General features: G+C 31.5%; 1 long non-coding RNA gene across 1 annotated transcript; it reads right to left on the minus strand.

Moving 5' to 3' along the window:
• Window positions 1-294: 294 nt before the first annotated feature.
• Window positions 295-5,704, minus strand: LOC134707649 (uncharacterized). Its single transcript, XR_010105745.1, has 4 exons — window positions 5,477-5,704; window positions 4,974-5,069; window positions 2,587-2,789; window positions 295-499 (listed from the first exon to the last, which is right to left on the minus strand). It is a non-coding gene; the product is annotated as an uncharacterized LOC134707649 (long non-coding RNA).
• Window positions 5,705-10,392: the final 4,688 nt, after the last annotated feature.

Consider the following 10,392-nt stretch of genomic DNA (forward strand, 5'->3'; position numbering starts at 1 on the left):
TATAAGATGAATCTTTTAAATTGAATATATCTTTTTTTCTTTGAAAATGTTAATTCAACATATTGTTCTATAACTGTTCAAAACTTAACTTTTGAACAACAAAGCAGATATTGTAAGTATCAATATATGTTTATTTATGAATTATAGAATACTTTTTCGAAACACAATTATTTACCATTTGAAATCAGTGAAAAACTCTATTATTGGCTAAACATACTAGTAGCTATTTAAGTAAATGTATTTTTTTCACAATATCCCTTCACACAAACATTAGTAGTTTCTTATCATCAAGCACTGTGTGTTTGTATAGTCCACTTTTTGGTCATTCAGCAAAGAACATTGACATTATTGTGGTTTCAAGATAGTTTGGTATTTTAAAGAACTCTAAATCATTGACTGCTTGATGAAAATAATAACTGATCCAACATTGTCTTTGAATGTATTCTGGTCTTGTTTCTATGTTTTCTTCATTTATTCTAGGTGATGCATTTCAATCCTTCTGAAAAAGAACCAACAAAAATTGAAGTTATTGATTATACAAAATTGTTAGCATTCATGTAGTGTTCTTTAATATGATTTTCAATAAAAATAGTTATGCGGTATGGATTTTACTGATTGTTAAAGGTTGTCCAGTGTCATCATGGTCATCAGTTGCTAACCGCCTACTTCCTTTGGTCTCTGATGGAGAGTTGTCAAATTATCAATATACCACATCTTCCTATTCTAATACTATATAAAAATCAATTATTTTATTCTTCTTTATAACATTAGGGTATTTTCCCAAGCTATATATAAAAAGGTCAATGTTAAAACTTTAGACAATTATGATACCATTCCATTATTCATAAAAATTCGCAATATATTTTACAAAACGCAATTTTACAAAACGCAGACAAAAGAAATAACATTTCCTGAAGCTTTTGAAGTTCTGACAGTTGTGGTTGATATTAATTTTAAGAATGTATATTAATGTTCCAGACCATATCAGTATTTGGACCGTATGTTTACAGTCTGGAACATATAAGTATACTCTTACAGTCCGACCATATGCATACAGTATGACAGTCAGACCATTTGAGTATACTTGTACTGTCTAGTACTAGATGGACCAAACATGTGTTTTTATTTCAATTTTAACTTAATACAAATTTAACTTTTTGTATTAATCTATTAAAAGGTTTCAGTTATATTGATCTGTAATGTAAATTTGTTTCTAATAAACTTGACCAACTTCTTAAAATTGGGCAGATTGTACGTGTACAGTACAAATACTCATATGTTCTGGAATATAAACACGGTTAACGAGCATTTGACAGGATGTCATGCTAAAATCCCATTAATATAAGTACTAAATTTTGAGTATTTTACATGTAAATCCACAAGTAACTTACTGAAATTCATGACGATCACTCACCAATATTTAAAGAGAATACAATTTAGAGGAAAGACTGGACAGATGAATGCACAAACACTACCATGACTATTAAGGAGGCTCACGGGTGTAATATTTTCAGAAAAAAATTAAACACTTATTTTTCATTACCATCATTACAAATTTTATCAGTTACCTTTAGTAGAATTTTGTTACTTTATCATATGGTACAAAAATAATTCAAAACAAGAATGTGTCCAAAGTACACGAATGCCCCACTCGCACTTTCAGTTTCCATGTTCAATGAACCATGAAATTGGATAAAAAATATAATTAGGCATTGAAATTAGAAAGATAATATCATAAGGAACATGTGTACTAAGTTTCAAGTTGATTGGACTTCAACTTCATTAAAAACTACCTTGACCAAAAACTTTAACCTGAAACATGCACTTTCATTTTCTATGTTCAGTGGACCGTGAAATTGGGGTCAAAAGTTTGATTTGGTTTAAAATTTAGAAAGATTATATCATAAGGAACATGTGTACTAAGTTTCAAGTTGATTGGACTTCAACTTCATCAAAAACTACCTTGACCAAAAACTTTAACCTGAAGCGGGACAGACGGACGAACGGATGGATGAACGAACAGACAGACGAACGAACGGACAGAGGGACAAACAGATGCACAGACCAGAAAACATAATGCCCCTCTACTATCATAGGTTGGGCATAAAAATCAATTCATGTTGGCCCAAGGTGACTTTTAAATTTCTAGATCTCATTGAAAAAGCTTCAAGTTATCTCCCTTTGGTGTAAAAATGCCATTTTTTGGGCATTAAAATTGAAATATCTTTTATAACTCATCGAAGGCAGATTGTGATCGAGAGAACAGTGACCCCATTTTAAGTTTAAGATAAGTTCTTTTTAGATAGAAAAATATAGCGAAATCCTATATTAAATAAAGAAAAATATAGCGAAATCCTATATTAAATAAAGAAAAATATAGCGAAATCCTATATTAAATAAAGAAAAATATAGCGAAATCCTATATTAAATAAAGAAAAATATAGCGAAATCCTATATTAAATAAAGAAAAATATAGCGAAATCCTATATTAAATAAAGAAAAATATAGCGAAATCCTATATTAAATTAAAAAAAATATGGTTAAGACCAGCGAGCCCCAAAAAAACAGAACAGAATTAAAACTTACCGAAAACAAGATGTCTTTACATTTATCCTTTGTAGCAGGAAAATTGAAAAGAATTTTTTTTTCTTTCACTGCTGTCCATGATATAAACTTTAAATTCATTCATGCAAAATATGAAAATCTGCAAAAGTAGGACCTTGAACTTTGAAGCTTATCCACATTTTGACTTTTAACTGCATATTTATTCTTTTCATCTTGCTGACAACCTAAACATAAAAAAATGATAAAAACATAATTCTAGATTAACTTTGTCATGTTTGTATTTTTATTTTTGTTGGTACAAACAATTTTTTCCAACTTAAAACTAAAACATCATCACAAAAAAGAAGGTCATACTAACCTCCAAAATATTAAAGCAAACCAAAATTATTACTTGATTAAGATCTTGTCATAAATTAATAGCATCAATACTCTAATTTTTGAAGACCATATATGTCTATTGCATACTTATATTCCTTTGTACAGGAGTATGCATATTAAGATTGAATTCAAGGACTTTAATGTTAAATTAGCATGATTAATTTTAGTTTCTCAGCTCCATGTGTAAATTTTGAGAGAATGTTGCAATACTGTATATTCTGATATTCAGAACTTATTTATGTTATTGTGAGGTTTTTATTAGCAACTGAAAGCTGTATCTCATTCTCATTTTTGATTTATTTATGAACTGAAGACCAGTGCCGAAATTTTCTCACTGCATTGAAGACACATAGGTGACCTTTGATCGTTGTCTGCTCTTTGGTTGGGTTGTTGTCTCTTTGACAAAGTCCCAGTTTCAACTTCCCATTTTATAACATGTATGCATATTTTTCTTAATTAAAATAATCAATCACTGAACTTTGTTTATTATCATGATTATTGAAAGTAAGCAAAAATAAATGCACACAAAATTTAACATTGTTATTAAAGGCTTTTTTAAAAATTCAAAACAGTTGTCTACCATATCTACACCATTAATTTCCTTGTTTGATTTATTTCATATTTTAAAGCCTTTATAGCTAGCTAGATAGTATGCCTAGGCGGATCCAGTCATTTTAAAAAGAGGGTTCCCAACCCAAGACAGAAGGATGGGGAGGGGGGGTTGTTGTTCCAACTATATTTTCCCATTCAAATGCATTTACTGTCCTAAAAAAAGGGGGGTTCCAAGTTGAATTTTCCACCCTGGAATCCTTTCCCTGGATCTGCCATTGGTATGGCTTTTGCTCATAGTTTAATTCATATTGTTACCTATACCTTACTTGTGCATCATTTGGTCTCTGTTGGGGATAGGCCTACTAAAGAAGGTTCAACTTGCAATATGACAGATTATGAGTCTATTTCTCCAAATATGTAGATGAAAGACATGCATAATAAAAACCAAAATTATGTTCAAACAAGAAGTAATTGTAACAGGATGTTGTTACAAAATCTCCCAAACAAAGCTTCCATAACTCGCCATTCCTATGGTCCCATATTCATTTGATTTGTTTTGCTGTCTCATACAAGATTATATATGGTTTAGGAGTGGGGATCAGGGATCCAGAAATTTTTCCACCTTACGACTGAGGATCTCAATGGTTTAAAAGTTTTTCAAACATGTGGCGGTGGGGTTGACCCCCATGAACTCTCCCTATATTTCATTTGATATGTTTTATTGTTACATACAAGAATATACATGGTTTAGGATGGGGATCTTGACCGTACACAAGTTTTCAAAAAAGAGCGGGTTGGGTGACCCCCTCAGGACTTCCTTTTATTTCATTTCATTTATTTTTACTGTCCCCTACAAGAATATATTTGGTTTAGGGGTGGGGATCTGGGTCACTCACAAGCACATTCATAAATTGAACGGGGTAGGGTTAACCCCCCCCCCTCATTCAATTTAATTTCATTTGATTAGTTTTATTGTCCCATACAAGAATATACATGGTATAGGGGTGGGCATCTGGACTGTTAACATGATAATAACACAATCTCAGATTGAACAGGGTGTGGTGACCCCCAGGGACTTCCCTTTAATTGATTTGTTTTATCGTCCCATTCAAGAATATGTATGGTTTAGGGGTGGAGATCTGGACCGTTTACAAAATAATAGCATATTCTCAAATCAGAGGGGCATGGATAACCTCCAGGGACTCACCCTATATTTCATGTGATTTGTTTTATTGTGCCAGCATCATTTCTGTAGACTATGACGTGTGTTTAAATTATCTCTTACAGTTTACAAGTTATATCATGACGTATATATATTCATTTGAAAGTTTTAGTAAATAAAATCCCATTGGGTTCTTTAGTATTTAAAACTCCTGGTCCTCCCTTCTTTCTTACCCCCAATATAAGGGGATAAATAACTTCTAAATATTTTTTTCTAATAAAATAAAGTTGACTACCATCCTTGTGTTCTTGCTTACCTAGTTCACACAAAGGACCTGTAAAGTTTTGTGGACATGCGCAGTAGTCAGGTCCTCTACATGAGCCTCCATTTAAACATTCACTTTTACACACAGCTGAAAAATATAAAGTTTTTATATTACAAAATGTATACTATTTTGGGATTTCGTGTTTTTCGGGAGTGCAGGATCAGGACCCCTCCTTCACTCCCTCTTGGTTGTGAATATATTTTTCCCACAAAAAAGGGGGCCCTGAACTCCTTATCAGGCCCCCCTCCTTTCCTCATTTCAATCACCCTGATATAAATTTAATTTTATCGCTTACAATAGGAATGGTTTAAATGTTTTTATACTATTGACAGAACGTCTAGTGCCTGTGTTACTAATTTGGGAAGCTTTTCAAATTCACAGCATGTCGGTGGCTGTGTTCAAAGTGCTGGGTTTTCATCACCCTGCTCGTTGTTTGCGGACTAAGGATTTAGGCCTGTGGTTGATAATAGTGTGCGTGCATTAATTTTCTATACCTTCTTAATCAATATTTTCAAATACTGACGGCAAGTGTTGCATTGTATCAATGTCTTATTTGAGACCAACGTGCTATTTACTTGTGCGATCAAGAATGCAGGGGAAAGAAACTTGTCAATTGTGTTTATTTTTAAGCCAAAATAAAATGAGCCGCCGTAAAAATATTAACCTTGAGTAATGATCGGTAATCATAAAACTGATGCAAGAAGCTTTCTGCGTGGTACAGGCTGACTACTTATACGTGTGTTTATCTCAAAACAACTCGGCAGTATCAAATAACAGTTGAAGTAAGGATCGTCTCGGGGTTGGTGTGGGGGAGGGGGGTCTTGTTTACTTATTCATCTGTCTTCTTTTATTAGCTATATTTTTAATAACTTACACTTTTTTTTCCATTATTACACTTTTCTATTTTTCTCTTTCTTTCACTATTCTTTATTCCTTTTTTTCTTTGTCCGTTATTCTCTATTCTGTTAATTCACATCTCTTATGTGGACTTTTGGTGGTTTATTTTTTTTAGTTCTGGTATTGTGCGATAAGTCAATTTTTCATGCAGTTTCATGAAATAATGGTTTTATGCATATCAGCCAAGATTGTGCGTGAAATTTAAAAAAAAACAACTCAACACTTCACGTTATGTGAATTCGATTAAAATAAATGAACATGAGTTTGACAGCTAGACAGACAGTGATCCTTTAACAGGTAAAATTTAATTAATCAATTAACAAATTCTAATCTACTGGCATTCAACACAAAATTACTTACTTGATAAATTTGATTGTATATTGTCAATACCTCAACATCGCGAATACGCCATGCGAGGTGTTGGCTATGTTTGAGACGGGGTCAAAGGTTGTTGATTCGAAACAGAGCAAAAAAACAAAAAACAGGTAAAAAACTAAAGTGTAGAATTTTGTGGTTTAAAATTTAATTTGTAAATTCTCAAAAAAAAGAGTATTTCGGTTCAACTGTTAACATATTAGTTCGATACGAAAAAAAGGATAAAAGAGCATCTGGAAAATTTGTGATCAGTAATTATCATTCGAATATATGAAGAGCAATGGGTATAAACCAAAAACTGAACAAGAAAAGTATTAGTAAACAGGCAGAAATTTAAGTCGTTGAATTAATTATTTTACAATTGTTTCATTATACGAGAGAAAGTTTTAGGCGAATTGTCTTTATTTACAGATAAATGTATGTTAGTTTAGGAAATGATTGATTTTTCTTGCGGCTTCAAATATTTTTTTTATCAATAACTCATACACAAGGAGACATTTTTTTTTACTTTTGACAGCATGAACCGCAGTTAATTAGCAAACACAAACTAAAATCGAACAGTTTACAATTAAATTTTATAGAAGGAAAAAGGGGGGGGGGGTAAACAAATTTTAATATACGCTCACATACTTCTAAAAAGATTTGCATATATAAGCTGTCTATAGATAATGTTATATTATTTGAGAAGTTTAGAAAAAAGAATATATACAGTTTTATTTTCGACATCTACTGCTAAAAAACAACAGTGATTCTTTTCATAAATTTAATACTTCAGTTTCGACTCAAAATTTCTTTTGGAATTGCTAGATGGCAAACTGTTTAGGAGAAGATTGTATCTAAACTTTGTGTTATTATGGTGACATTGGCGACGAGATTCATTTTATTATAGCAAGGGTTGTACAAACCCTTGATTTATATAGAATGGGCAATATAAATAGACGAAAGTAGGCAACCCATATAATTAAACGGGGATTTGATCTCCAATCCATACGGGCCACATAATTGTACATCGAATAAGATCTATATTTCTAAACGTTTTTAAATGAAATTTTAAACTTCAATCGAAAATTTCCCAACTATGTGAAGATTTTTTAAATTTCTTAACGTCTTCAATTATAATATTACATACGAAATAAAAAATATTTAGCATATTCATATTTTTATAATTTTTTCGAAGGAAACTTTTTCTGGCAAAGTTTACTTCTATGTGTTTATAATCATCACCAGAGACACATTATGTCATCTCCACTCAGTCCTAATGGTTCAAGATCAATTAACCAAACTCACATGATGATTGGTATTGAATATGATCATCGGTCATCCGTCCGTGAAGAGGTGACGTATCCCAAATAACGGCGTATACCGATAGATAGATTGATACTTAATTTATTAATTAACGGATCTCGCCATTGAAATTTCATCAAGGAGTTAATTGAAGCAATGATGGACTTTATAAAACTAGATTCAGATTCAATATTTTATTAAAGTCTCACCACACACAATTATATATATTTACACAATTAAACTATGTACATGTACTAATTACGAAAACGTTTGGTGTAAAAATAATCGATATATAAAATGTCTATTCCTGCCTAAAATATATTTGCAGGTTTGGGCATTTTTGTAAATAAAATTAAGGTTAACGTTGGCATCCCAATGCAAAAAACAGCCGATTCAAACTTAAATAACTTCTTTCAAGATGGTTTGATTTTATCAGAGACATATAATACATGTATTATAAGTCTCGATACATGTATTATAAGTCTCGATACATGTATTGTATGTCTCTGATTTTATCCAAATTTTTTTTTTCAAGATTATTAAATGAGTTATCAACCGAATGTATACCCTCAACGCTCACTAAAACGTATATAGATACATTTCCTAAGTGACATTTTATGTCCTGCGTGCACCAGGAGATCCCGAATGGTTTTTAGACGTTCCATTATTTTACATGCATATATTTGAAGTTGTTCTTAATTTTGTTCATAATAGGTATACATATCTTTGAGTATCAGACCAAATGATTTCCCTATTAGGCTAGCAGAGGCGGATTTAGTTTTTTTCCAGCCCCCCCCCCTAATCTTCGGGAAAAAAATGGTAGATTAAATAGGAAATCACTGAAGCATGACTGGAAGTTAATGGGTCCCCATTTATCTGGATAAACACTGCATGCTTCTTTCTGGTTATCTTAAGTCCTAGTGTGAAATAAAGCCAATGGGAATTGAGTTTTTTTTTTTTAAACACATCTGCATACATGTATACGTTTTCTCAAGGGTTGGTTCGTGCAATATTGAATTTATGTTTTCTAAATGCGCAGTTACTAAAGTTTATATTTGCTGCTTTTCTTCTTTATTTCATATGATTTTTTGAAAAAAAATGTGTGTTAAATTTGGGAATGGACACAGATACATTTAACAAAAGAAATTTTGTGTAATGTCATCAACCTGTATTACACGTAGACAGGATGTTCTCTAGAAAACTATACGTTATACACCCGAGGGCACACGCACTGTGGGGGGTAGTGGAAAATTACTGAATGTTATAATTACCTGTAATCAGCATTTCAACAAATCAGTTGACTGACCATGTCATTACAGTTCAAAAAAGATTTCCTCAAATCAAAATGGATTATTTATTTTATATTTAAAATTTAAAACTTTAAAAAGTACACTTTACATAATTAATTATGAAAAAAAGAATAGAAGAATTTAAAATAGTATTTTAACAAAGATTAAGATATTATTTTACAAAGATCCTAAAAAAATATCCAAACAAACGTTGATTCAAACGTTATGAACCTACGCAGTTTTATATTATAAGACTGACAGTCACACACACAAGTTTGCTTACTCAGTGTATTGGGCCAGGGTGCTGAGTGAGGTGCTGGTGTAAGCCAAAAAAGTGTCCCATGAAATTGTGTCCTCTAGAACATTATTTCACAGTTCATCTGTGAAATTTTGTTCATGGGACAGAATATCACATTTGTAAACTATAAAGAAGTGTCTCCCTTAGTGAAAAATTGTCCCTAGTACTTGCACATAATTTCATGGAAGTTTTATAAAAATATGTCACAAAGGACAATATTTCATAGTGTAGCTATTTTTTTCTGTCCCTAAAGAAGGGAAATAATTTAGAAATCATTGAAATGTTTTAATCAATTAGTTTTTAAATCATAATTGAAATTTAAATAAAGACAACACATATGTGTTTCGATACTAATATTATTCCTGACATTATTGATCTTGTTAAAAAGGACAATTCAAAGATGTTAAATCAATTCATAGATTCCTATTGTATATTTAAAAACAAATGTCAATTTAGTCTTATTATTTTTTGTTAAATAATTTTTTGGTATTAGACAAGACTTTTATGTGCAGTATATATATATATATATGGACATGATTTAACTATGAAAAAATGTCCAACTAAGGTCGTAATAGAATCTTTTGTCAAGAGATATTTTTACATAGAAGTGGACAATATTTTATAATAAAATTATGTCCTGGACAAAATTTCATAGGTCATATCTGTGAAATTTGGTCCATGGGACATCATTTCATGGGGGACACTATTTAATCCTACACTGGAACTTGAAATGCATGTATCATTACGTTACAGTTCTGTTAGGATTTGACTGCCATTTTACAGGGACTTTCTATTCTTATTGTTAACAGTTTTATTTAGTATAGACTGTTCCTGATTGAGAATAATATTCTCTGCTCAGTCCAACTGGTGCATACTTAGCATTTGATTCACATATTTCGAATTCGTAGCAGTAAAAACACAAATTAATGTATTTAACAACTTTATTCTGATTTCAGGAGCACAGTAAGTATTAGTCGTAAATAACTTAGATATTTATGTGGAAGTTTACTCAGTCTGCTGCTCGAGCTCTGCTAATCGATGGTCCAGTATTTCAATTGTATATTCATTCGTGAGGTCGGCCTCGTCATTTTTTTTATATTCACGCAAAGCACAGTCGCGTGGAGATTTGGTAATTAAAGTGAAAAATGGGGGGAATAAAATATTTTTAGTAGCATTATTATTAATTCCTCAGGCGACTTTGTGCTCAATTTTAAAAGAGGTTCTCCTGGCTTTGGAAAATCTTATCTGATTCAGGAGCAAATCACCG

The sequence above is a fragment of the Mytilus trossulus genome, chromosome 2 (genome assembly GCF_036588685.1).
Source record: "Mytilus trossulus isolate FHL-02 chromosome 2, PNRI_Mtr1.1.1.hap1, whole genome shotgun sequence".
Classification (NCBI taxonomy): Eukaryota; Metazoa; Mollusca; class Bivalvia; order Mytilida; family Mytilidae; genus Mytilus; species Mytilus trossulus.